The sequence below is a fragment of the Dermacentor silvarum genome, chromosome 3, assembly GCF_013339745.2.
Source record: "Dermacentor silvarum isolate Dsil-2018 chromosome 3, BIME_Dsil_1.4, whole genome shotgun sequence".
Lineage (NCBI taxonomy): Eukaryota > Metazoa > Arthropoda > Arachnida > Ixodida > Ixodidae > Dermacentor > Dermacentor silvarum.
Window position 1 is genome coordinate 94,521,468 of NC_051156.1, and position 27,869 is coordinate 94,549,336.

At 44.6% G+C, this 27,869-nt stretch overlaps 1 long non-coding RNA gene across 1 annotated transcript; it reads right to left on the reverse strand.

Moving 5' to 3' along the window:
• Nucleotides 1-904: 904 nt before the first annotated feature.
• LOC125943884 (uncharacterized) lies at nt 905-27,869 on the reverse strand. Its single transcript, XR_007465962.1, has 8 exons — nt 22,945-27,869; nt 21,341-21,635; nt 10,848-11,804; nt 9,736-9,789; nt 9,425-9,484; nt 7,050-7,103; nt 3,879-6,076; nt 905-1,418 (listed from the first exon to the last, which is right to left on the reverse strand). It is a non-coding gene; the product is annotated as an uncharacterized LOC125943884 (long non-coding RNA).

The following is a 27,869-nucleotide window of genomic DNA, read 5'->3' on the forward strand; positions in this document are numbered from 1 at the left end:
AAATGCCGCATGCACAGAATGGTACGGATGCTCCTGCCATTCTCATGATGGTTCTTTAAGCTAAGAAGTTGAGCATCACTATGTTCTTTGAAGTTAGGAAATTCGCAGGCGCAAGTTGGAATACGCTAGCGCAAGACAGGGGTAATTGGAGATCACAGGGAGAGGCCTTCGTCCTGCAGTGGACATAAAATATAGGCTGATGATGTTCTTTGAATTATCATCAGCCTCTATGTCCACTGCAGGACGAAGCCTCTCCCTGTGATCTCGAATTATCCCTGCCTTGTGCTAGCCGATTTCAGCTTGCCTGCAAATTTCCTAACTTCATCACCTCACCTACTTTTCCGCCGTCCTCGACTGCGCTTCTCTTCTCTTAATATCCATTCTGTAACTCTAATGGTCCGCCGGTTATCCATCCTACGCATTACATGGCCTGCCCAGCTCCATTTCTTTCGTTTCATGTCAACTAGAATATCGGTTATCCCCGTTCTTTGATCCACACCCCAGTCCAAAATTCCAGCAAGCTAGTCTGTTGGCTATGCGGAAATCTGGCATGTTGGCTTGTAGGTCTATATGCTTGTTGGCCTGTGGGCCTCTTGTCTTGTGGGCCTGTTGGCTTGTGGGCCTCTTGGCTTGTGGGCCTGTTGGCTCGTGGGCCTGTTGGCCTAAGCCTATTAGGCCTGCACATACACAGCCCTGTGTTATTTGGCAGAAAATAAGTCTCTCTAAATGCCTAAAATTATTTTATTATGATAGCAATTATACGGACACTCCAAGCGGATTTCTGCCGTCGCCGTGAGGTTCCGTATGCTCTATGTGCGAGTGAAAGCGTGCGAGGGACACACGCTTTCACGTGGAGCAAACGCGACTTCATCCGTCATGCGAAAGGCCGTGGGAGGACGGGACGGGAGGGGAGACGACGTTTAGCTGCGGCACCAAACGCGTATTCATATAAAAACGTTGCGAGGTAAGAAGGTGGTAAAGACTTCTGATGCTGCTCGATGAGTATCCTGTTCTGATCTCGTCGAAAACCTCCGAGCTGCCACCAGAGGCACCGGTAACAGTCACCAACGCCGCACGCGTTCGGTGCGAACGCGGGCAAAACACCTACGGCATCAACAGTTCTGCGCGTTGCTGGTACTGCTACATGTCCAAGTTTATACAACTGATAAAATTGTAATCCTCACTCCGTATAGCTCTCTATTAATTTGCGATCGCAAATGATGCTTTGCCTTTCGGGTGAAACTGTAACATATTTTTATTTACACCAAGTAAAACAATCGACACAAAGTTTTTGGCACAAACATCTTCACTTCCTTCGCACGTCGCCCAGCTTCTGTGCGAGATACTTTCGCACATCTTCAGCCTTTTCTTTTGCTCTTCTTCAGGGACATTGCAGCCCATGAATATACCGAAGAGAGCTGCAAGGAAAAAGCAATCAGCAAATTTAAAAACATGTAAAAAAATGCAGTTGGGATTATATATACAACGAAGCTTTGTGTAAATGCATAAGGAGTGCTGAAACACATGTTTGTGTTTATTCAATGTGAGTGCAAAGGGAATTTAGGTGGTGTAACGTTTGACTGACAGACGAAACGACGATCAACATTTGGCTGGGCCTTGCCAAGACGAAAAAGACCCCTTGCCGTTTATTTGCTGCGGTTAAGTAGCCGTGTTCCCAGCGGGGAAGGGCGAACGAAAGCCAGGAGGAAAGTAAAGCAGACGGAAGGGGGGAGAGGAGGACAAGGCGATATCGCCGAGGACGAATGCAGACAGCAGATAGTCCGGTCTGTTACAGGTGGCATGTTGGCAAAGATGGCAATGCACCTGTGAATGCAACCAGCATTACAGGGGTGAAAAGAGGAAAGCTGACTTTCTGCACCATTTGTTTGGGCACATCTGCACCCCCTCTAGGAGGCGCATAGGCAACCGTCCACGTGGATGCCAGATGGCGCAACGCATGTGCAACGTGAGGCCATCTTCTCTGGTGCCCTCTCTCCGATCTTATCGCGATGTGCCCCCCTCGCCCTCTTAGCCAGCGGCCAATAACCCGCCCGCGCAGGTCGGCTTCCCACACTGTTACTGCTGTGGTAGAAATAGTATGAGCCATCGCCCCTAAATGGCGTCGCTGTCCCGCAGCAGAATGTGAGCTGTTCGGCGAGAATGCACCAGGCAGCAGCAGGAGGCGGCAGCCACTGTCAGCAAGAGAGGCGCGCATCAGGCTCGCAAAGAAAGCTTCACTTAAAAAAATAATGTGAATCTCACACACTCTGGGAATCGATGTGAGTGAAACTTTCTGTGCTGTTTGCTTCAACTCTAATTAGCGGTGATGTTGACGGAGCCTTCAGTTGTTAGTGCAATACGAGAGTGGTGAGTGAGCGTTTACTTGCATGTACCACCGCTGTTTGCCTGCGTAGTATACAGGCTGTCATTCACTTGTTTCGTGATTGCACCAATTCTACCCATCCTATGTCTCCACTCTACCGTTACAGCTTCCACCCCTCCTGACGGTTGCAGCAGATTCTGCAATGCTTTTGCGAGGGATCACAGATAATTACAGCTGTCAAAGGGTATTCTGATGATGCCCGGGAAGTTGCTCAGGGCATTGCGCACATGCGACGCGATGGGAAGGTCCCAACAAGTTTCTCGCGTCTGCTTTCCTCTCTGCCACACTCCTGCCATGTATATACATGCTCTGAACCCCTCACAATGCGGCGTGCAAGACAGCAGCAGCAGTGGAAAAGTCCAAGGAAGAGGCAAAGAAAGCTTTGCTTTAAATACACCTGGAACTCAGCAAGAAAGCTTCGCTTTAAAACAAGCTATACAGGCGCAGGTACAGTCAGACATACATGTAGCAGTTTCCCAGCACCACCTCTACTCATGTAGATGCAATGTAGAGGGTGAAAATTTTGAACTTGGACAGAACCTATTCGTCAACAAGACAGGCAGAAAAGGCGGTGCTTTTGCTTGGTACATTGCCAGTGCCTCTTCGAAACTGGTAGTAGTAAAGCCTAGTGGACCACTAGTTATGATCTGTGTGAAAACTATGGAATATGCCAAGCCTGAAGTTGTCAGGGCTGCAACTGCATGTTTTACATTTATCCTGTACTTCCAGCAACTGTTCATTTGTGTTAAATAGCAGCAATCTTCGTTTTTTTTTTTTTTTTTCTTTTCAAGCAGTTACAATCAGTCATCAAGCAGCTTCAGATGGTGCTGACTCCACCCTTAATGTCTACACTGGAGCACGAAAAGTTCGAGACAATGACTGATGTGAAATAACCCGTGATCCTTAAAGTGTTGCAGAGAAGTCCATCTCTATTCGTGTTGCCAGAGAACGTAGATTTTGTGCATGCATTTATCTGTAGCGACGCCATGACATGGTAAAAATACCGATTAACCAGGTTGTATCAGGTTGCATGCAAGCCTATGTGCATGCAACATGTTGACAACCCTTTTTGGCTACTTCGGGAATATAACTTCCTGGCAAATTCGTTAATTCAGATTCGCGATTATTAAGACGATTAGGTACTGGCCACTGTGGCCGAGAATCCCCGAGCTTACGGTAAACAGCAGAAGCCATAGTAACTGCACCATATGCATTGCGGTTTTACTTGAGTGATACACGCACCGAAAGCTCCTTTTACTGGCAAAGCATAGCCAACAAAGCCAACCCTACACATGCAAGGGGCTCCATGGTCCAATACTTCAGCATACTGAATTCCTATAATTTATGAACATTACAAGGTTTGAAAATCTGAATAAGTGAACTGCACAGTAGTCGGCCACCCCACTAGCAATGTTCACTGAAGTAGAAGTTATTTCGAATTGAAAGAGTACACTGCATGTCTCAGTATAAGATCTATATGCAATGTGTTGCAAACCTTTCAGTGAGGCCACCTTTTCGGGGGTGAAAGCGGGCCTTGGCTCAGTCACCCCCTTTGCCCGGGACTTATTTGACAGGGTTCCCGTCACGCTGCAGCTCCTCAGTTGATCAGGCGTCCAATACACAGACGTTGCCATGTGACAAAAGAATCGGTTGAGGCCCGAAACAATATGCCCCCCAGGCCTCCTTTTCGAGCCACTGATTGCTCCCTGCATAGATCTGTAATATGAAGAATTGCATTAGGCATTATATTTCTACACGTACAATGGCCTCCATCTAGAATACACTGACACAGCATGAGCTGCATTTGCCTGTGCCGGTGGATATTACATCCTGCATATGAGAGTTTTGACATTTCCCTCTTCTGCACTTTCTTAAACGTGAGCCCACTGATGAAATAGCACAAAAATTAATTGTTATAAACAATTCCCTGCATGACTTTCAGGCACAGCACAAAATAAAAATTTGACTGTGTAAAAAGCCTAGCTTAAAAGAGCATAGCCAGGCAAAATTTGACATTTGAAATACAAGTGAAAAGAAATGCTAACCAAAAGATATGGTTGATCCGTCTCTCATAGGAATCGGTAGAACACTAAAGTGAAGCATGTCTTCACAGAAGCTGTTCCATGTTTACTGTACGTCAACAATTAGGTTGCAAGTAGCCATCAGCGGCACCCTACCAATGCATAGTGATCAAATAATTATGGGGTTTTACGGGCCAAAACCACGATCTGATTATGAGGCACGCCGTATCGGGGGACTCCGAAATAATTTGAGCCACCTGGGGTTCTTTAATGTGCACCTAAATCTAAGTACACAGGTGTTTTCGCTCTCATCGAAATGTGGCTGCCATGGCCACGATTCGATCCCACGATCTCGTGCTTGGCACCCAACACCACAGCCACTAATCAACCACGGCGGGTTGCGCGAGGATCCTTGACAATTTCCAGACAAGATTAAGTTGTGGAATGAGACTCCCGATCAGGAAACATTCCCCGAAGGCGCTGCATTGCACGCGCTGGAGCACTGCACACGTTCATCATAAACCACAGGCGTTCGCAAACCGTACAAGCGAAACTGAATCGGTAGAACACTAAAGTGAAATGTGTCTTCACAGAAGCTGTTGCATGTTTGCTTTGTGAACTCAAGGTCCGCTATAGCGAAAGGCGCGCGATTTGCGGGTTGGCAACCGTGTTTCAGGTTTGCTTGGAAGCGCGACTTCCCCCTGCTGCTTAGTTGTTTGGGCAAAGGTACGAGCATTTTGGTGTAGTTCCCTATTGTCCTGGGCCGCCAGTTGAGTTGCGACGATGGCACCAACTAGGAAAACTGCTGCACTAAGTGTCGAGAAAGGCAACAACGTCGACGGGGGAATCTCGCGAGGGACACTCCAACGTAAAGCAGAATGCCTTTGCACGTTCACAGCGCACGCTGCGAGCTCTGCCACTTGCATTCCTGAAGCTCAGCACAACGCAACTCAAGTGGCTGCCCAAGACACCACGAAGCCAGACCGAAATGCTTGTACCTTCGTCAAAGCGACTCGGCAGCAGGATGCAGTGCGCCAAGCGAACCTGCAACATGGTAGCCGACCTCAAATCGTTCGCCTTTCGCTGCAGTGGACCGCGAGTTCACAAAGCAAACATGCAACAGCTTCTGTGAAGACACACTTCACTTTCGTGTTCTACCGATTCCTATGAAAGAGAGTTTAACCATATTTTTCTTTTATACTAAAACTGAAAATGCCGCCATTACCGCGTGCCTGGCATGACCCCGAGATTAGGCAGCGCCCGCAATGTTGTGAAATATCTCGAAGGACCTGTGCAAGGGCTTATGTCATAGCCGTCAACCTCCAGGTGCATGTGTCACCTGCTTAGGTGCTGCTCAGCAGCTACTACTACAAAAATTATACAATCACCAGCACTGTTGTTTTGCCAAGTGAGCTGACACAAGAGATGACTGCAATGCAATGCTTTCAATGATCTAAGCGTACCTTTAAATACCAGGCTGCACGGCCTAACACACAAGTTACAAAGTAAGGTTTTCATGGAACATAAGTTTTCTTTCCATGAAAAAAAAAGCAGCACCCAAGGCATTATGAAATTACCTTTCCATCGTCTCTTTCGCTGCCAATCACTGTCTGGAGGCCCTCTGGCTGTTCACTCATGAGAGCGTCCTCCAGCTCCTGTGAGGTCCAGGGTTCTAGTATGACAAGCATTCAATAGGGATAAGAGTTGGACACAGGCAGAAGTAAGTAACAGCTAGTACAACAATAGCTCTCAAAGTAATAAATGCAGTGAAAGTGCGTAGTCCGCAGCCTTATCCTGAAGCATTTCTTTGTGCAGTTCTCAACTTGCTGTTCATTTTTTGCTTTGGTGTTGCTCTGCTCGAGGCTTCCACCTGCACTGCCTATAAGCGAAACCTTGCAGTGTTGCATTATTTTGAGAGCACACTGCAGTAAATCAAAGGGTTGTCGTGATGTTGAACAGCTCTAGCAGACTACTAGAGCTCAAGTACTATGCTCATAATTTTGCAATGCTTCTAGCTGTGGACAATGATAACTACGTACTCTGAATAATTTTTTATAAGCTGTAAACTGTTGCTGATGTGTGGCAATTCATTCTACGGCACTATTTTAACTAACAAGACAACTAACAACCAGGCTACTTCCTAATAATTCATTATTATGGCCGTACAGCACAAGTACAGTCGAGAAAGGAAATGGGATAGATTCTAACTCTAAACAGTGCTCTGCTACACAAAACGCACCTGTAAAATATATTGCACATGTGCAAAACGAAATTTCAAAAGAAGGATGGATGCATGATTAATAACTGATGGCTTCCACACAATAAATGCTATCTACTAAATGTTATCTACTAAATGCTATCCAAAGCTATCTATCATGCCGCAGAAAATTAACTTGAATTATCCAAGCCAGACATGAAAGGAGCCCTGCAATGCTTCAGAGAAAGCTTGTTGGGTGGCACCAGTAGCTCCAATAGCACCATCATGACGCAGTGATTTCGTACACTTCGTGTGACGGAAATGGCATCGAAGAGAGGCATTATGATCATTGGTTAAAACGCCTTGTTCAATTCACGATCGCACAATATTGCAAGTACTGCGAAAATAAATACATGCAAAAAGGGCATGTTTAAGAAACGTTTCTTACCAAGCTCATCTGGGACCATCTGTTCACTGCTGCTACATAGCAGTACCCCAAGCACTGGGAAAAACATTTTGATTAGATTTTCTGCTAATTTCTAATTGATTAGTTCTGTTTAAACAACTGCTAACACACATTCCCACTAATTATCCAAGCAAATGAATGGCACTCATTTTATCATTTTTTGGGTGAATGCTATGCTACTTAGAAGGCACAAGCTTCCCCGAAAGAAATTTTTTTGTTGTTACAGTTTGCGAAAATGTATTGGAAATCTGGCTCCCCGGGGTTTCAGAGATTGTAGTTTGGAGTTAGACTGCTGTATTGACAACCGCCATTTTTTTCAATGCTAAAATCATTGTGCGTTTCGATTGTTTCCTCACCTCAATTAGGCTTGGAAAGCTCTAGTGGGTCGTGTTTGGAGCTTCAACTTAGTACTGACGATTACGAGGAAGAGTACGAATCTCTGGTGGCCTTGATAGCTTGAATGTGGCTCAACAAAGATGCTTTGCCGCTGGCACCTCTGTGGTTTCCTTTTCTCACAGCGCCAGAAATAATGTGTCGTATGTGACCTCTATTCCAAGAAATGTCAACCCTCAAATAGACAGTTTCTGTGGAAATGTTTATCTGCAACTTAAAGCGCCCCTAAACCACCTCGTGCATCGAGTTCAGAATGCCGTCACGATCAACGATGCCAAACGCTGCAGCGCTACGCGCCGCGGGTGCACCATGAAACCAAAAAAACAATGCCGTCCTCCCCTCGCCTTTCCGGTAACCCCAGCGGTCGTCACAACGTCAGCAGGGGGAATCTGATAATGTCAACTGCGGAAATGATGTCCATTGGTCGAACAAGAACCTACGACTTCCGGTTTGTCTGCTAGCAGGTATGCGCGCTCCCTGCTCGTCCTCGCTGCGTTGCTCGCTTGTGCACGCTTGCGCATCGGTAATTACAGGACGCAATGCAAGTGCCAAATCACTCGTGTTCCAACACAGTCATGCTTAGCAGTCTGATTAGCTGCGCGAACAGAGTGCGACAGTGTTGGCCTTTCCAGACGTGCGCGCAACACAAGGTCTATAGCGGCACGCTTCGCATAACATGCGCCGGCACTGCAGCAACAGCGAGTAGCCGAGAAGCGCCGAGTCCACGTCCACATTACCGGCACGCTAACTCGCCGCACGCCGTTTGCCATTCGCGGGCCGCCGTTCGACAGTGGTTTTGCTTGCGAGCAGCAAGATTTCCTTGCCATACGTAGAGAAGATGAGACCGGGACTCATTTGTGCGGCAGCCTCACCGCTGCTAATCGCTCGACGGCGCCAATATCGTCGCTAGGCCTTTTCCGGTTCTCTTCAAAGCTAAAGCGGATGGTGCTTCGAAATGAATTACTGACGCTCACAAGCTGCAATATTTTCTTATCGTTGTTATCGCTCTTCGCAATAATTGTACACAAAGAAGAAAAATACGCTGATATTAGTGGCACCGGCAGTTGCGATGCGAGCACAGCCGAGCCGGTCGTCTCCCGTTGGTAGCCGTGCACTCAACTGCAGCCGATGTTATCGTTGCCGGTGGCGGAGGCGCGCAGCTTTGCGGTCGTCGATTGGCCCGTTGATCGTGCAGCGGGTGGGGCGCCGGCCGAACTGCTGTTTACTTTGGACACCTCTCGTGCGGCAGACCGGAGGCCGGTTCGTCGTCCATATATGTGCCGCTAGCATGGCTAGCGTGGACGTGCCTTAACTGGAAGTAGGCAGTGTTTTGAGAAGCGCGTTGGCGATGACCTATGTCACGTGACATTTCGAGGAGCACTCGGCGAGGACGGGAGACCAGCCGACGAGGAGAGTAGCGAAGGAAAGAGCGAAACGAGCGAGGGCCGTTTTTCGATAATCAAACGCGTGTAACTCCGCTATTACGGCACCATTTCGAAAAATTCTCGTGGCTACGTGTTCGTTATAGACTCGTGCATAACTGCAACACCACAACTAAATTTCGACCTCTGGGTAGTTTAGGGGCCCTTTAAAACCACTGCCAGACAACAGAAATGATCAATTGAACTGCTGATATTGCAATAACGAAATCTATTCATAAAAATAAGGCTTAAGAAAAATTGACAAACGGCGATGTTGAAACAAAAAAAAAATGTTGACTTGGTAATAGCCAAGGCACTTCAGGATAAGGGTGTGCTTATCTGAAAGCCTTCCACACAGATTGGTACAGACATTATAAATGGGTGAGCAGGTGCTTGTGAATAGTGCTACAGGTATGTAGGTGAGTATTGGTGAAAGTGACTAGATAAGTATGAGCGAGCGCACACATAAAATAATGGTTAGCAGGAGCAAGTTTCTCGCAATCTGTTCATGCGAACTAAGCAATGGTGTCAAAGAAATCTTACCAAGCTGGTCTGATGTGGACCCTGCGGTGCTGGTAGAGGCCGTAGCAGCAGTAATGGATCCTGAAGATAATGCACAAGCAATGCATATCAGCTCTGCAAAAATTTGTGAACTTGAGGAAGCTTTATGAAAGTGAAAAAAAAATGCCATGCACCCAACAGTAGCATGAAGCTACAGAGGAAATTTGTAGCTTTGTGCTGCTGTAGGGTAGAGGAGAATTTTTTGCTTTCAAGGATAATTAAGACTGAACAACAGTCACACGTGAGTATGGCAAACAAGGAAAACCGGCACTGTCCATCAAGTATTATCTTACCTGGGGGTTGCGCCGCATCCGACTCATTGGCGCCAGATGGCCTGTTGCTAGGTTCTGCAATGAACACACCAACAAGTGTTTGTGTATTTTTTCATATATTACAAAGTAAACATGTCAATGTCGCAACTTGCAATGACACAGCTGATTAACTTCTGGGCTTTGAACAAGCAACCCTCGCCAGAGCAATCTCTCTCATTGCCTTGAACAGAATTCGCAACATTCTTCTCCTGCCTTGTCCCATACTGGAGCCAAGGGCCTATGGTATGCTTATGTCACGAGCTACACCCTTTTCCTTCCTTTTTTCTGCATGGAATCTTTCCAAATTTGCTCGGCAGCATTTCCCAGAAAACCTGTGGTGTTCTGCGAACTTGTGCACTGCGGCCAAACCCACGGTAAGCAAGAGCTGTGCTGACTCTGCTAATTTGGTGTAGCGCAAACTTTTGCTTGAATTTTCTGCCGTTTTAGGCACATGCCTATGTACTCTTTTCCAGACGTGACCATCATGTGTACAAATTTGTTCACAATATCTAAACCTGGAGCTCCTTGCGAGTCATTTACTGACAGGAAAATTTGTTCATCGGTGACAAGGTACTCCTGACCTGAGTTGGCACGCCACTGCATCTGGCAATGCCTGATACAAGCTGACGGTTGAGCCTTCAACATGACCTGATTCATGGGGCTCAACATCCCAAAGCAACACTGCGGCTATGAGAGATGCCACAGTGGAGGACTGTGGATGAATTTGGCCACATGGATTCTTAATGTGCACCCAAATCTAAATACATGAGCGTGCTTGCATTTCGCCCCCTTTGAAATGAAGCTGCCATGCGCAGCAATCGAACTCGCGACCACATGGTTAGCAGCACAATGCCAGAGCCAATAAGCCACCACGGTGCGTGTCGTGTTGAATGCTCAACTGCACACTTTCCTTGAACACTGTTGGATACGGTGCGGCGTCAATTTATGAGCCTGAAGTACCTTATTATGACTCAATAAATTTAAATGCCGATAAATATTTCCATGCAAGCGGCTCCAGATGGAAGCTCTAAAAGCAAATTACTAGTAGTATATAAAAACTACTACGCAACACTGGCATATATGAAATCGCTTACCAAGCTGATGTGCCACACACTCCTCCACAGCATCAACTGAAGCCACAGCTGCAGTGGTTCCTGAAGACCATACAAACAATAAGTTATTCCGATGTAGATGAAGTATACTAGCATTCATACATCCATAAAAGTAAAATTAATCTGAGTGTGCTAGAAAATTTAAAATTCCATATGTGGACAAAATATTTTCTCACCCACAAGCTGTGATGGCCTGCTTGTTGGCCCAGTATATGGCCTGCTGTGAGAGTGCAGACCCGAGTCTGCAATGATAATGTGCCGACAACAGTGTTTCTGCTACCTTCAACATGATATCAAGTAAACAGACATGTAAATGTAGTACCTTGCAAGTAACATGACATATCAATTGCATTTTGGTTCTCAAAAGGACAAAGAGCAAATTCCAATTCGGGACATGTTGTAGACCCTAGCATAATAGAACTAACTCTACAGCATAATTCTGGGGCCCCGAATTCTTAATTATAAAATGCAGAAAGAACATAACTAGCTTGTGACTACACTGGCCCTGCCACAAGCTAACACGAGCCCTGTATAGTGAACTGGCAGCAGCTAACTGCATATACATTCTCTAGGATGACTGGTTTGACATGTATTTCAGGAGGCTCTATCCCATGCGTGAATAGCTGCAATGCACAATATAAAGTTTATTTAAAATGTTTGCAATGTTTTCATCCCAGAATTGAACAATACATGCATCATTTTTGTCAATATATCTAATGGTCAAAATTTAACTGTAGACATTAAATGCAGGTGCCTGGCTTTTGCTAATGAAGTAAAAAAAATTGCTGCAATAGTAGTAAGATGAAGACAAAAACTAAACTTGGAAAATGAACCACATATGTAGCTTGCCTTTTGCTTCCAGCCTTGATCTCCGTGAGGGTACAGGAGCTTCTGCCCCCACCACCACATCCAGCGATCTCGCGTAAATCATCTTGGTCTCTGAAATCATTATTAAAACACTATAAGTCTAACTCATCAGGCATGTTAGTGAATATAGATAGATAAGCTGTACATTTGTAAACATAGAGGCAGAGTGCAGGAAAAAAGAGCTGACTTAATGCCATTTCTTTGCTATTCACCTCATTGTAGAATAACTTTTATCCAGTAACTCTTGGACATATGTCAAGATTTATTTATCATGCTTTTATGGGAAATACGTGGCAGTAGAGTCCGTTCAAATATATTTCAAGTTTAGACTCTCGGTATGCTTGCTCGTTTACGAACAAATCTTATCGTTGCATGAGAGTTCAAAGTTAGGCTCTTGCACATAGCTCAATATAACCGATGCCATTGTATGGAAGTAGGGATGGTGCAAAACAAACACTGGTGATAAGTGCTTGAAAACACTGCTGCCTGAATGATGCTGTCCTGGCTTGATGCCTGCCATTTCATTTCGCACTTCGCCCACGAGCTGGTGCTACAGCACACATAAAGGCACTATTCTAAATGAGCATGTGAGGCATAAATCAAAGACATACCTCCAAAGCACAGAATCACCTAACCCAATTTTCAACATTACTAATTATGAATTCCAATGATAAAGTGAGTGCAACTTTTGCTGCCCTTTTTGGAGCAACTGTTCCAATGACAAAGTGATGGCACGAGTCACATCTTCCAGTGAGAATGGGAGGACATTTCACGCAGCGACAACATTGTAGACCACTCGACGCTGCTCCACAAGAACTGACAGAATGAAACGCAACTCCGCATGACGTATTGCCTTCACGCATGCTTTTTCAGTCATTTACTTCTCACTGCGCTTAATCGCACAAGGTAGTTGTGGCTTTCGTGGTAATGGCAAATGCCATAAAATTGCCATGGCATGCAGTATTGTTTTTGCTGTTCGATAGTGAGCACTCTCGCTTGTGCAAAGAATCGGACACAGAGAGCAATGCTGAAGCCACCACTTATGAGTGGGCATTGAACAGGACTAGCGTGTACGAGAGCAGGATGCCTTTGCTGTCAGCAAACAGTGGAAGCCGGTGACCACACACAGGGTATCCTGGGTAACTCTCACTATGCTCCAACAGCGTGGGTTGCATTCCAATTGTCTATTAGGAGTCACAGCTCTACGCCAGAAAGGGGTGCTCACTTGAAGATTAGGTCAACTGCTTTGAATCCACCTGTGGAATTCCCCATGACCACTATAGGTTCGTTTCATTCACCTGCACCACAGAACCAGTTCAGTGTGGCACGAGCAGCTCAGAAATGGCACAGCTCAACTCTAGCAGTGCATGTGTTATGTTTTGCCAGCCTAATGTGCATCACCCACGCAAGTTTGAGAGGTTACAAGTCACAGGTATGGTCAGCTTCAGAACCACACCCTACATTTCCTTGAGCACAGTAGACACGCGTAAACAAGGTTTCAACAGCGTTTAAGCTCATGTGCTGTGTTGTCTTCTGCGCTGCTGCTTCGCACCTGCATGTCTGCACCAAGTCAGCATCATCAGTAGGGAAGTTTAAAAAAATGGTGAACTAGTCCTGCACCTTTTCTGTACCGTTTGAAACTAACGACATGGTTCACATGACGTCATTGCTGCACCACTGAAACAAATGAAATGGTGCAGCACCTTGTGAACTGTTTATGTGATGCAGGTGAAACGAATAGACCTTATTCTAGCCATGTGCACACAGGCTAATATGGTTTCATCATGGGCTACCATAGTGAGCTAATTAACTACCATTGATGCAGAAATAATTGATACTAGCAAGCTATGAAAGACTTACTCTTTGCTCAACTTTCACTTTAGGAAAACTTATTCTGCCTATTTAAGGTATTAATGTGATTAGCATTGTCGGGGTATTTCATGCACTTTATAGTTTGCCTATCTGTGTCCGACCGTTTTCTTGGCGACTTGGGTCGCTGTATAGGTCCATTGCCTTATGATTAGTGCATTGGGCTTATGTGCTGGGGAAACAGGTTTTGAGACTAGCATCAGACCAACTTGGGTCGCTGTATATTTGACAATGTGTGTGTGCTGTTCTTCATTAACCTGTTTATGCCAACTTGGATTACTGAGTATGTGCTACTGTGTAGATGCCACTGTTCAATCAATCTCTTTCACTTTACCTTGGGGTCAATGGGTATGTGGAACTGGGTATGTGCTAAACTTTAATGAACCTCTTTGACAACAACTTCGATCACTGGGTTTGTGCTTTTCTCCAATGACAAAATAAATTTACTTAAACTTATCTGGTGTTTGGCAGAATCAAACTCGCGACAAATATATTCAACAATTTTGTCTGAATTCACACAAGCACCACGTGCGGACTTCATGTTGGCACTGCAAGATGGAAAGCACAAAAAAGGAGCCAAGCTGTATACATGCCTCATACATCAGGCGTTTCAGCGGTGGCAATAAAGCGTGTCGCTGCACTGCTTCAATGCTATTGGCATTAAAGGGACCCTGAAACGATTTTGACGATTTTGTACAAACATACTGAGTCGATAGAGTAGGTCCTTCTGATCATTAATTGACCCATCTAAGCGCTCTACGTACAGCGTGTAATTTATTATAAGGTTTTCAAAATGCGCTTCGCTACCGATTGCAGCACGCCAAGCAGCTATTTTTTTTTTTGCCCAGATGACGTCATTTGCCCAGAATACGTCACTGGGGCAGCTATCTGATTGGCTGCCCAGGGCGCGTCATCGATTATTTTTCCAACATTATGGTGAACAAATGTCGTTCATAATAGTTTAGATGTTAGTTGGTTTGTTTCTATAAAAAGAAAGTAACAGAAAGAGAATGCACAAGGACATGTATCACTACACAAAAAAGCACTTCCGGCCCACAGCAAGTGTCGTCTGCTTGTGTCACAACGTGCTCCGGGTTGGCGAGAGCTGTGTGGTCAGTGTTGGTCTCGGGCTTTCTTTTCACGAGCACCATGGTTCATCCTTGTTTCGTTGTAGGCTGCAAACGCAGCGACTGGCAATATGTCAAGCTGTGACATCGTGTCCCTCTGCAAGGCAGCAGACGAGCGAAGTGGCTGCAGCGCATCGGACTTTCAGTATCCGATAGGCGCCTGGATCTGCGCATTTGCGGTCGTCACTTTACGCCGGATTACAACCACGATACCGTGCTAATGCAACGGTTTGGAGGCAGCATGAAGAATTTTCACCTCAGAGGCGAAGCCCTACCGTCTTTGTTTCTTCCCGTTGCAAAGGTAAGTGCACAAACAGGTCGTGTGCTGCTCGTCGGGCACGATTTCAGAACTATGCTCTTTGAGCACTACCGCACCACTATCTATGTGTTCGGACTAGATGAAAATTTTGGAGAAGTCACAGAGTATAGCGGCTGGCATGTTTCCTATACAATGAGCGCAAATAGACCTACCCTAGCAAATAATTGAGCTCGCAGCCTCCAGGTATAGTGCGACCGGAAAAAAAGTGTTGAGACATTCCCGCAACGCCCTAACACCCTTCTGGTGAAATGTGCCCCACTCTGTTCTGAGCAGGCAAGCGAAGAGAACTTTGCAGTCAGGCAGCCACCTTTCCTTGGGGCAGCATCAAAGACTTGACCAAGCCAAGAAGGGCCAGCATTTGTTGGAGCTCCCAGATAACCTGTATGGGCAAATCAAGAAGAAAAATATTGATCATTGAACTAGTTCAGGCCTCGTGACTACAATCAAAGCACTTGCCAACTGTGCATAAACCATATTTGTTGCCAAGTGGCTAGTGGGTGTTTGCATGTGGTGCCAATTTCTGAGTTGGTTTGAAAGAAAATTGTGTAGCTACATGTAACTATGAGGGAGAGCTTTGGCACATCTACAGAATCCTGTAGCGAAGTGAAGGAAAGATTTGATGGAAACTCAAGTACTTTAGAACATGATCGTTCATCTAGCTGGTTCTGATGGCAAAGTAGTATATCTCTATGCTGCCAAAAAGGACTCATTATTCCAATAAGATAAAGTGATGTGAAAGGAACATCACATTTATGAATGCACCATTGATGGCACAAACAATCTGCTATTAAATTTGTGCCAATTATCTGATAAACTCGGTCATACCTGAACGTGCTTACAGAGGTGGATATCTGAAGCCGACGTATTCGGCCGGCGGGAACTGTCTCCTGATGGCGGATACGACGCATGCAGGTAACACGACCCTGTTGCGTCTCCCCAGCCTCTTCCAAATCCACTGTGTAAAGAGGCGGTACGCTAAAAATGATACTTCCTGGCAAAGAGCATAAATTGGTGTGGTCAAGGTTGCAATCGGAGTCCGCTAACTGTAGTCTGCAAGTTCCAGATATACTGTAACCCTAACATTACCTGTGAACTTCTCCTTCGACCGCCACACCGTTCTCCTGCAGCTCCCAATACAATGCGCCTAGTACCGCGGGGCTAAGGCAGACGCTCCTGAACTCTTCTGTTGCGTAATGCAACCGTCCGGACTTTCCTCAACCACTTGTGCCACGTCACGGCAACACACTTGCTCAAGGGGCATTGGCATGCGCTCGCAAAGCCCACAATCGCACCTGCATCACCCAGAATCATCGGAGGTGGTCGTTATCATATATACCACACATTCATCGCGAAATAACCTAGAGAGCGTGTCAACCAAATCGGTTAGAACGTGATCGAACGTGAATGCAGAAATAGTAAAGTGCACGCGGTACAACTTGAATTATTTTCCCTGTAACAAGCTGGACAGCTCCAGTTTCTGTGTTTACGCTTACTGGTGATCGTTGTTGTCGTTGGGGTCAATCGGGGGAATCCGGCGAGTCTGGCGGTGGCGAATCGTTGCTGCCGTCGTCAGCAGTGGAGCGGATTGCGAAAAGGTGTGTCGCAATGAGGGTCAAAACCCATCTCTTCGCTCATCCGGCGCAACTGCTCCTCAAGCTCCGGGTCCATGACGCGACTGATCGTAAAACAGAACGCTATAGCAACGCACGCTGCTTGGCTTTCGATGGGGATCGACGACCGAGAGGTCGGAGTCGGAGAGGCTTCACGTGTTCTTCTACCGGAAGTGGTCGCGCGACGTCACATCGTGACGCATGAGCCAGTGAAGGCGGAGCTTAGCCCCGGTCGTGCCCCGATCGCTCGGCAAACGAGTTGAGGAAGAAAAGCATGATTAGGGAGGAGGGTAACTTGTAATCGCTTGTAGTTCTCTTAATACGTGACGCTTCACTTAAATTGTGGTGTGAATGTTCTACTATAGCTGTACCCTACACGCCTACAAAATTTGTCCGAACCGTTTCAGGGACCCTTTAACGTTGACATTCATTGTGAGATACATGCTGCTGGAATTTTACAAGTAAATAACAGTCATAAGAACATGTAAAGGCACTCACCACTCTCAAAAATCTTGGAGGCAACTGCATTCTGAAGCACTGAATTAACATACTGAGCTTCACTTAATTTGTTCTTCAACTTCTCAATTTTCTTGAGAAAGCTTGCTTTCTGGTCTTGCAGCTCCTTTTTGAGCTCAGCATTTGCTGCTTTTGTTTTTTCAAGCTCAGCCTTTATGTCGCAGCCATCGCTGCAACACATGCAGCTGGAAGGGCTCTCCTGTTCAATATGGGCAGCCAGGGCTGCCTCAATCGTCCCTTGTGTATCAAGGCGAAGCTGCTTTGTTGATGGTGCGGCCTGCAGTAGTAATAAAAAAAAATGATTGCTGTGGTGGTGCACTAATGCAAAGCTTACTGCCTTTCACAGAAATATGTCGCATATAGAAAGTAAGCCTTTGGAACTCAACAAGTCTAAATTTACAATGATGTCTAAACTCCCACTTGTGACAGTGTGATTCCAGATAGCCATTGGATACAGAGAGCATTAATAGGCCTTAAACGCTTCGCGATATTGCAGTTTAGAGCTCACATATTTTTGTCAATACTGAAAGCACATAAAATGGCTCTTTGTTTTCTTTTTTACTAATTTCTAACATCACACTGAGCTTTTCAATTTGAAGGCAAATGTTTGAAGAAAAATGCATAACCTTGCACTCGGCTGCGCAACGCTCGAAACAGTGAAGCTGTACGATCGTAGGCCAGCAATTTCCAGAAATGCGCGCAAACTTTTCATCTATTACTCATGATGATAATTTCTTTTCGTGCATCTCGGACTTACGGCCGTCACTGCGCGTTGCATAGCTCAGCTTGCAACACTGACACCACGTTCCAATACCGACACTGCGTTCCAACGCGTTGAAATGCCCACAAAGCGTTCCAGCTGACTCGCTCCATGAATGCGTCTCTCTCTCTCTCTCATTTTCTTTATCTCTCTCCTGAGCATGGCGCGCAACACCTCTTCACCTCGCAGAGCACGAGCGTGCGAACACGCCAACTGTGGACGAAGACGACGATGCTCCAACGCAATCATAGGTTCTCATAAATGCACGTTCTACAAGCGTGGCTGTATAGCCTAGTGGTTACGATGCTCGCCTTGGGACTGCGGGTTGGAATCCCGCCTCGGCAAGAAAGTTTAATTTCTTTTATTTCTTTGATAGGTTTCTTGAGAGCCACAAAACACGAACCACAAACGACAAATTACGGCTGGCTTAAACAGCTTCGCTGTTAATATTTCAAAGCTAGCATTCATACTGTTCCCAGAACATAGTGGATCAGCAAATGCAAAACAAGAAAAATTGACGCATGCCAACAGTATTTCACCAAAGGATTCTCTAAGATATAAGCAAACAAAAGGGCTATTCTCAAATGATGAGTTATTGTAGCTTTGCTTCTACACTTCACTCTCTCAACCATGCTTTTCTGTACAGTAAATTACACGTTGCATTAGACGTGCACTGAAAGTTGGCATGTCATGATGGTCAAATGTGTTCAATGCACAGACTCAATTGGCAGAACTTACGTGCTTTCATCGAGCAGATCAAGCAGTACGTGTCATACATACATAATCCAATACATAAGTGCCAAAAAGAAGAAAGTATTGAGTAATCATACCTTCCCTTTCGTCCTCTTCTTCTCTTTCACTTCATTGAAGTTCATTGTTTTCCTAGGCCTCTTGCTTTGGAACATATCCATTTCCTCCAACGTTTCTGCACAGCACCAGAAAGCAGTGGCGTTTGAGCAGGCATGAAATAATATTGCACAACGCATACACAACACTGACAGTATAGGTTACAACTGTTTTTCTTTTTAGCATCTTGCAACACAAATGTAACATTACAATAAAACCTGCACTTAAGTTTTCACTATTCTTGTTATGTCTGACCTTGACAAGAACTATTGACAAGCATTGTGATTATATACAATGGCAAGATTTGCAGGCAATTAAATTTTTACCAGCAAAAACTACCCAGGAGAAAATTAACCTGACTAGAATTGAGCATGTGTGTAATACCCTTTTTACACGGTCACCCTGAACGACAATCGAAGTGAATGACTGTTAACTGCGCTTACACGGACTTTCGGGTTAAATTTTGCTATCATGTAAGCGCGCTGAATCGAGAGTAATATGTGATAAATTATTGCATATTTCCTTGCTACTTTTGCATGGTTATCTTTAAAATCTGTTTTATTTATTGTTGCGCTGTAACGTTTCTCTTTCTTTGACTGCAAAACATACCTAGTGGAAAACATTTTAACGCGAATCTAAGACGATCTAGTCGGAGTCGTTTGATTTTTTAGTTGGCGAGACACGTGTAGCAACATGTCCGTCATGGACCTTGTCCACACGAAACGCTTCGCAGCATCGGCAGCTGCGGGTGGCACGTTTTCATCCACGGAGGCTGTCATCTTCCCGTCTCCGTTCAGGGACTGTCAACTGCTCCGTTCGGGGACTGTCAACTGAGGCCCTCGACCTCCGTTGAGGCCAACGATCGCTGAGATGTCAATGACAGTTGGAGTTGCCGTGTAAATCCGGTAAACTGCCATTGAAATCAACTGCCATCAGCTCAATGGCAGTTGAGAGTGCCCGTGTAAAGAGGGTATAAGACAGATTGGTGTAATCCCATACCAACTTTAAATAAATGTCCACCAAATTATGCGAGCTGTCAACTTGTCCTCAACTAAGCTATTGGCTTTTTGTTTTCTTTTTTTTCACTTCAGTGGAAGCACCAAGATTGTAAATGTATTTCTGTAAATCACAACAGTTGCTCTCGGAGCACTGCATCAACATTCGCACTCTCAGTGCCCGTGCATAGACATTTGTACCATTTTTCCCAGTCAAACATTAACTATTATTATTTGAAATTGGCCCGCTGTTTAGTTTTTTAACACAATTGTATTTATTGGGTCAGCAAAAAGATCTCTACCTGGACTCGTTGGGATCAATATGCAAAAAAAAAAGCCCTAGAACTCCACTCAAGAAGCTTAGTAATGCACGAACACGCAATGAAAATTCTCTTCAATGATATATCCACTATGTCAGGTGGTATATATCTAAGCTAATTCTGTTGACCGAGTTATGCCAGTGGTTCAAAGAAATTGGTAACGTTTCAAGGTAGATTTTTAACTTCACAAAATAGCTAAATGCTTCTCTCTAAATTTGAAGGCTCGCATTGTAATTGTTTTTTACGATTATCAAATTTTGTTGTTTCATGCGATTGCTTATCTAATCACTTCAAATTGGCATTTTTAACCCCAATGATGTCTAATTATAAGAACTTGGAGATGCAGTGATCTCCAATTGCGAAATTGGGTTCCACTGAAAACCCCAATTGCACTTGATGTTTTCTTTTATTTAACTTTCTCGGCAACCCAATATCACTATACACCGACACCGTAAGGTTTGTGCAGCAGCTTACCTGTCATGTGGAGCACCTTGGCTTCTTAATAGCCACCGGAGACACTGTCGTCGCCGTGCCACCATACCTCATAGTATTTCGGTGCCGTCAAAATCGGCAATGCTTGATCGATGAAATCCTCGAATCGCACTGGGTTGAACAACCTCCGTTGTCGAGTCTACCTCGTACTGTACAAGCACCAGCATTCTGTCTGCAGAAGCACACTACCAGATCGCGACGCTTTGGTTTTATAAAAGCACCTGCTTAGCAAGGGCAATTCGGACAAATTCGGACAATGCGCAGGCCAACACGTATGAAGGAAGGAAAAAACACACAACGTCGAGCTATGGATACGACTTCAGGGGAGCGATGAAATCCGAATCATTACAATCGCACCCCTAGTGGTTGTTCATCTATAGCAACGTAACCGAAAACACAAAAACGCGCATTATTTTAAAAGCAGTAATCGTACACGACTGTAAGTCATACCACTTTATATTTTCCATTTATACGGTGGATTTACTCAATTTAGTTCTCTAAATCGGAAGATGCCACATAGTAAGAGTGTTGCAGCAAGCTGGACTTGTAACTTGTAATCGCTTGTAGTTCTCTTAATACGTGACGCTTCACTTAAATTGTGGTGTGAATGTTCTACTATAGCTGTACCCTACACACCTACAAAGTTTGTCCGAACCGTTTCAGGGACCCTTTAACGTTGACATTCATTGTGAGATGCATGCTGCTGGAATTTTACAAGTAATTAACAATCATAAGAACATGTAAAGGCACTCACCACTCTCAAAAATCTTGGAGGCAACTGCATTCTGAAGCACTGAATTAACATACTGAGCTTCACTTAATTTGTTCTTCAACTTCTCAATTTTCTTGAGAAAGCTTGCGTTCTGGTCTTGCAGCTCCTTTTTGAGCTCAGCATTTGCTGCTTTTGTTTTTTCAAGCTCAGCCTTTATGTCGCAGCCATCGCTGCAACACATGCAGCTGGAAGGGCTCTCCTGTTCAATATGGGCAGCCAGGGCTGCCTCAATCGTTCCTTGTGTATCAAGGCGAAGCTGCTTTGTTGATGGTGCGGCCTGCAGTAGTAATAAAAAAAAATGATTGCTGTGGTGGTGCACTAATGCAAAGCTTACTGCCTTTCACAGAAATATGTCGCATATAGAAAGTAAGCCTTTAGAACTCAACAAGTCTAAATTTACAATGATGTCTAAACTCCCACTTGTGACAGTGTGATTCCAGATAGCCATTGGATACAGAGAGCATTAATAGGCCTTAAACACTTCGCGATATTGCAGTTTAGAGCTCACATATTTTTGTCAATACTGAAAGCACATAAAATGGCTCTTTGTTTTCTTTTTTACTAATTTATAACATCACACTGAGCTTTTCAATTTGAAGGCAAATGTTTGAAGAAAAATGCATAACCTTGCACTCGGCTGCGCAACGCTCGAAACAGCGAAGCTGTACGATCGTAGCCCAGCAATTTCCAGAAATGCGCGCAAACTTTTCATCTATTACTCATGATAATTTCTTTTCGTGCATCTCGGACTTACGGCCGTCACTGCGCGTTGCATAGCTCAGCTAGCAACACTGACACCACGTTCCAATACCGACACCGCGTTCCAACGCGTTGCAATGCCCACAAAGCGTTCCAGCTGACCCGCTCCATGAATGCGTCTCTCTCTCTCTCTCATTTTCTTTATCTCTCTCCTGAGCATGGCGCGCAACACCTCTTCACCTCGCAGAGCACGAGCGTGCGAACACGCCAACTGTGGACGAAGACGACGATGCTCCAACGCAATCATAGGTTCGCATAAATGCACGTTCTACAAGCGTGGCTGTATAGCCTAGTGGTTACGACGCTCGCCTTGGGACTGCGGGTTGGAATCCCGCCTCGGCAAGAAAGTTTAATTTCTTTTATTTCTTTGATAGGTTTCTTGAGAGCCACAAAACACGAACCACAAACGACAAATTACGGCTGGCTTAAACAGCTTCGCTGTTAATATTTCAAAGCTAGCATTCATACTGTTCCCAGAACATAGTGGAGCAGCAAATGCAAAACATGAAAAATTGACGCATGCCAACATTATTTCACCAAAGGATTCTCTAAGATATAAGCAAACAAAGGGCTATGCTCAAATGATGAGTTATTGTAGCTTTGCTTCTACACTTCACTCTCTCAACCATGCTTTTCTGTACAGTAAATTACACATTGCATTAGACGTGCACTGAAAGTTGGCATGTCATGATGGTCAAATGTGTTCAATGCACAGACTCAATTGGCAGAACTTACATGCTTTCATCGAGCAGATCAAGCAGTACGTGTCATACATACATAATCCAATGCATAAGTGCCAAAAAGAAGAAAGTATTGAGTAATCATACCTTCCCTTTCGTCCTCTTCTTCCCTTTCACTTTATTGAGGTTCATTGTTTTCCTAGGCCTCTTGCTTTGGAACATATCCATTTGCTCCAACGTTTCTGCACAGCACCAGAAAGCAGTGGCGTTTGAGCAGGCATGAAATAATATTGCACAACGCATACACAACACTGACAGTATAGGTTACAACTGTTTTTCTTTTTAGCATCTTGCAACACAAATGTAACATTACAATAAAACCTGCACTTAAGTTTTCACTATTCTTGTTATGTCTGACCTTGACAAGAACTATTGACAAGCATTGTAATTATATACAATGGCAAGATTTGCAGGCAATTAAATTTTTACCAGCAAAAACTACCCACGAGAAAATTAACATGACTAGAATTGAGCATGTGTGGAATACCCTTTTTACACAGTCACCCTGAACGACAATTGAAATCAACGACAGTTGAACTTTCAAAGTGACATTGAAGTGAATGACTGTTAACTGTGCTTACACGGACTTTCGGGTTAAATTTTGCTATCACGTGAGCGCGCTGAATCGAGAATAATATGCGATAAATTATTGCATATTTCCTTGCTATACTTTTGCATGGTTATCTTCAAAATCTGTTTTATTTATTATTGCGCTGTAACATTTCTCTTTGACTGCAAAACATACCTAGTGGAAAACATTTTAATGTGAATCTAAGACGATCTAGTCAGAGTCGTTAGATTTTTTAGTTGGCAAGACACGTGTAGCAACATGTCCGTCATGGACCTTGTCCACACGAAACGCTTCGCAGCATCGGCAGCTGCGGGTGGCACGTTTTCATCCACGGAGGCTGCCATCTTCCCATCTCCGTTTGGGGACTGTCAACTGCTCCGTTCGGGGACTGTCAACTGAGACCCTCGACCTCCGTTGAGGCCAACGATCGCTGAGATGTCAATTACAGTTGGAGTTCCCGTGTAAATTCGGTAAACTGCCATTGACATCAACTGCCATTGAGCTGAGAGTGCCCTTGTAAAGAGGGTATAAGACAGATTGGTGTAATGCCATACCAACTTTAAATAAAAGACCACCAAATTATGCGAGGTGTCAACTTGTCCTCAACTAAGCTTTTGGTTTTTTTTTTCTTTTTTTTTCACTTCAGTGGAAGCACCAAGATTGTAAATGTATTTCTGTAAATCACAACAGTTGCTCTCAGAGCACCTCATCAACATTCGCACTCTCAGTGCCCGTGCATAGACATTTGTACCATTTTTCCCAGTCAAACATTAACTATTATGATTTGAAATTGGCCCGCTGTTTAGTTTTTTAACACAATTGTATTTATTGGGTCAACAAATTGATCTCTAGCTGGACTCGTTGAGATCAATATGGAAAAGAAAAAGCCCTAGAACTCCACTCAAGAAGCTTAGTAATGCACGAACACACAATGAAAATTCTCTTCAATGATATATCCACTATGTCAGGTGCTATATATCTAAGCTAATTCTGTTGACCGAGTTATGCCAGTGGTTCAAAGAAATTGGTAACGTTTCAAGGTAGATTTTTAACTTCACAAAATAGCTAAATGCTTCTCTCCAAATTTGAAGGCTCGCATTGTAATTGTTTTTTCACGATTATCAAATTTTGTTGTTTCATGCGATTGCTTATCTAATGACTTCAAATTGGCATTTTAAACCCCAATGATGTCTAATTGTAAGAACTTGGACCTGCAGTGATCTCCAATTGCGAAATTGGGTGCCACTGAAAACCCCAGTGGCACTTGATGTTTTCTTTTATTTAACTTTCTCGGCAACCCAATATGACGATGATACATCAACACCGTAAGGTTTGTGCAGTAGCTTACCTGTCATGTGGAGCACCTTGGCTTCTTAATAGCCACCTGGAGACACTGTCGTCGCCGTGCCACCATACCTCATAGTATTTCGTGCCGTCAAAGTCGGCAACGCTTGACCAATGAAATCCTCGAATCGCACTGGGTTGAACAACCTCCGTTGTCGAGTCTACCTCGTACTGTACAAGCACCAGCATTCTGTCTGCAGAAGCACACTACCAGATCGCGACGCTTTGGTTTTATAAAAGCACCTGCTTAGCAGGGCAATTCGGACAAATTCGGACAATGCGCAGGCCAACACGTATGGAGGAAGGAAAAAACACACAACGTCGAGCTATGGATACGACTTCAGAGGAGCGATGAAATCCGAATCATTACAATTGCGCCCCTAGTGGTTGTTCATCTGTAGCAACGTAACCGAAAACACCAAAAAGCGCATTATTTTAAAAGCAGTAATCGTACACCACTGTAAGTCATACCACTTTATATTTTCCATTTATACGGTGGATTTACTCAATTTAGTTCTCTAAATCGGAGATGCCGCACAGTAAGAGTGTTGCAGCAAGCTGGACTAGCTGGAATTACAAAGATTACACATTACAAAGTGATGCAAATTATATTATATAGCCTGTTCTTGTGCAAGCTTGGCGGCACCCACCACGACCTCCATTCTAGCCACGAGAAAAGCAGGTAGCCGCCCATGGAATGGCGCGGCTACCTCGCGCATTTGGCGCCTGCTGAAATTGTCAACGAAGCTTCACATCAGCAGCGTTAGGCAATCGGAAACTGCAAGTATATGCGTGAATAAAACAAGGCCGTTCACGTCAGTTTCTTACGTGATGACGTAAGACAAAATATCAAAACAATGCAATCTACAATAACTCGAGATCTGCGTCGCAGAAGTGCTCCATCGAGTCGAAATCGCACATTCAGATCGAGGCGGTTTTCACTAGCGCACTCATTTTGGCCGAGCGAGGCTGCTGTGTCAAATGGTCGACGCTTGCTGACTGTTTGGCGTATAATAAAAAAAAACAGCCAGTGCATCTGAAAAGCTAAGTGTGTCAGCATAACATTGCGTACAAATGTACCCGTCTACATAGCCATATTTCATTCAGCGAAGCGCTGCGGCGATCAAGTGCAACGTACCGGCAGCCTTCGCTTCCCGCTTCTTGTGTATATGCACTGTGCAAAGGGACAAGTGGTCGATTTCAAATCGCTGTGACCAAAACTGAATTATAAAAGCAGTTGTGAGTTCAGATCCGCAGGTGGGGTGCATGTACGAACTCGTTGGCTGCGCTATACATATCCTCTGCTGAACGTAAAAAGGGCTCATTGAAGTTTGTGCATTCCAACTTCGGAAGAATGGTCCGATTTTTTTGGAGCATGAGAAAGTATAAGTACACACGGAGGCGTTGTGGAAATCGCGATAGTCGCTGAACGGTTCATATCGCAGTCGATCGGCAGTTTCGTCGGCGTTATGAACATACGGTACTTCGAAAAAGCCCGCACACTGTGACGACTCGCGGTCGTCGGTCACGTTGTTGTTGGCCTAATATGACAAAATTAAGTGATCTGCTGACTAGTTTGTTTTAAGAAGCCCAAAAGTTATCCTCAGTATAAAGCACCTATACTAATTCTGCCATAGGACCCGCAATCGTATTGCTGTTTGAAGGGTATGTTGGAACCATATTTCTGTGGGAAGGTCGCCTATGGGAGGTTTGAGGGGCCTTCAAGAATCTTATTGATGTGGGAAGCGTACCCACAGAGCGTCCTGAGAGATATTCAAGAATCTTACTACTGTTGGCGGGTCGCCTATAGAAGGTTTGAGGGACCTACAAGAATCTCATTGGTGTGGGAAGCATGCCCATAGAGCGTCCTGAGGGACCCACAAGAATCTTATTGCTGTAGGTGGGTCGCCTATAGAAGGTTTGAAGGACCTTCAAGAATCGGAAGGGCGCCCACAAGATTTCTTGAAGGACCCTCAAGAACTCTGTATGTCCAACAAGATCGCTCTGAGGGATTTTTGGACTGGGACCGCTCTCTTCCTGTCTTTTAATGTTAGGCCTAAAATTTTTCGTTCCATCGCTCTTTTTGCGGTCTTTAACTTGTTCTCGAGCTTCTTTGTTAACCTCCAAGTTTCTGCCCCATATGTTAGCACCGGTAGAAAGTGATGATTGTACACTTTTCTTTTCAACGACAGTAGTACTCTCACAGTCAGGATTTGGCAATGCTTGCCGTATGCACTCCAACCCAATTTTATTCTTCAATAAATTTCTTTCTCATGATCAGGGTCCCCTGTGAGTAATTGACCTAGATAACCTTACTCCTTTACAGACTCAAGAGGCTGACTGGCGATCCTGAATTCTTGTTCCCTTGCCAGGCTATTGAACATTATGTCTTCCGCATATTAATCTTCAACCCCATGCTTACACTTTCTCAGTTAAGATCCTCAATAATTTGCTGTAATATGTCCCCATTGTAGCTGAATAGGACAATGTCATCTGCAAACCAAAGGTTGCTGAGATATTCGCTGTTGATCCTCACTTCTACGACTTCCCAGTCTAAGAGCTTGAATACTTCTAAGCATGCAGTGAATAGCATTGGAGAGATTGTGTCTCCTTGCCTGACCCCTTTCTTGATAGGTAATTTTCTATTTTTCTTGTGGAGAACCAAGGTTGCTGTGCAATCCTTGTAGATATTTTCCAAGATATTCACGTATGCCTCCTATATTTCTTGATTTTGCAGTGCCTCTATGACTGCTGGTATCTCTGCTAAATCAAATGCTTTTTCATAATCTATGAAAGCCATATAGAGAGGTTCATTGCACTCTGCAGATTTCTCTATTACCTGATTGATGACATGGATATGATCTATCGTAGAATATCCCTTCCTGAAGCCAGCTTGTTCTCTTGGTTGGCTGAAGTCAAGTGTTGCCCTGATTCTATTCAAAATTATCTTGGTGAATATTTTATACAATACTGAAAGCAAGCTAATGGGTCTATAATTCTTTAACGTCTCCCTTCTCACCAGTTCTTATAACCTAAGGCCAGTAATATCCCAGGCAATACCTGATAATTCATCAAATAACCCTGCTAAACTAGCCTC